Genomic DNA, 1,405 nt, shown 5'->3' with positions numbered 1-1,405 from the left:
ACTCAGCTTGTTTCTCATCGCGTGAACAGTACGCATGACTTAAAATATCGTGACAAACAGATCTTGCTAAAATAGAACAGTGATCAATATACGAAATTCAACAGTTTTGGTACGGCGTCAGGCTTCAGCTATATCATGATTACTGAAGCAATTTGCAATCTTATTTTACGATGATGCTACAATATTCCCATTTGTATTACATTACGTAAATTAACAACTCGCAGAGGGCATAATTATGAAATTTTCCAATAAAATATCCTTCCTTGTACGAAGCAAAGGACACATTGTAATCGCGAAAATTTTTGAGTATCCCATTTCAAGGAAAAGATCCATTTTGACCTTTAATGAATCAATTTAGACAATTTTTTTGCTTGACCTATGTACGTAGACACAGAATAATGGACTCTTTTCTTCAAAACGGGATTGTAAAACGGATTTAAAATAGATTCGGAAGAGACTTATTTGTGGTATATGTAAGTACGTATGTATCTCTCATAACTCAAAAACCATTATCAGTATAACGTTGAAATTTTGTATTCGGGACTGCTAAAACATCTAGTTGTGCACCTCCCTTTTTTACTGTTATTGGCAGTACTAAAAGTATATATATATATAGTATCACTGATTTTTTTTTTTTTTATTTAAAAACATAATTATTCCAAGTATTTCCGAGCAATATGCTGCTGAAAATTGATGAGTACAGACAAAAAAGTAAAAAATTTAGAACCAATTTTACACAAAGGCCCAAAAGAAGAAAAATTTAATACAATTAAATTTCAAAACACCCTATAAATATGCAAAATAAGAATTAAAGAAATGTGAAATTAAAAACCTAAAAATTATAATAACCAGGGGAAAAAATACCCAAACAAGAAAAAATACAAAAGAAGATGAATTCAATCAAATTTAATATACGTTATCGAGAGGAGAGTACATTAAACTCTCAACATTTTCTGATGAAATGTTATAATTAAATATTTTAGAATAGTTTATCAGCTAATTTTGGATACAGTAACGCAGTAGTTTTCAAATGGGATTGTAACTGAGCCTGATACTTCCTTCACATTTCTTTAATTCTTATTTTGCATATTTATAGGGTATTGTGAAATTTATTGGTCATCCTTGCTCAGGGGCCATACTAATCTTCTCTGTATCGTTCCAATTTTAGCATATGTACTGACAAAGCAAGTACTAAATTTATTGGTATTGAATTTTAATTCTTTTGGGTCTTTGTGTAAAACTGCTTCTAAATTTCTTACCCACCCTCCTTACCCAGCTTAAAAGTCCAACTCGGCCTTTAATTTCGCAATCATTGCTTTTTACAATGTAAAATATGAAAAAAAAAAAAAAAAAAGATTTATTTTGGACCCCCCCCCCCAAAAAAAGAAAAAAAAAAAAAAAACGA

At 30.2% G+C, this 1,405-nt stretch overlaps 1 non-coding gene across 1 annotated transcript; it reads right to left on the bottom strand.

Annotated features, from left to right (window-relative positions):
- Nucleotides 1-1,084: 1,084 nt before the first annotated feature.
- On the bottom strand, nt 1,085-1,192 carry LOC118189620 (U6 spliceosomal RNA). The gene has a single exon (XR_004758293.1). It is a non-coding gene; the product is annotated as a U6 spliceosomal RNA (small nuclear RNA).
- Nucleotides 1,193-1,405: the final 213 nt, after the last annotated feature.

Source organism: Stegodyphus dumicola, chromosome 9 (genome assembly GCF_044657685.1).
Source record: "Stegodyphus dumicola isolate Sdum_Otavi_A_Nest chromosome 9, ASM4465768v1".
Classification (NCBI taxonomy): domain Eukaryota; kingdom Metazoa; phylum Arthropoda; class Arachnida; order Araneae; family Eresidae; genus Stegodyphus; species Stegodyphus dumicola.
Note: the sequence above shows the minus strand (reverse complement) of the source record. Positions and strands in the feature narration are given on the sequence as shown.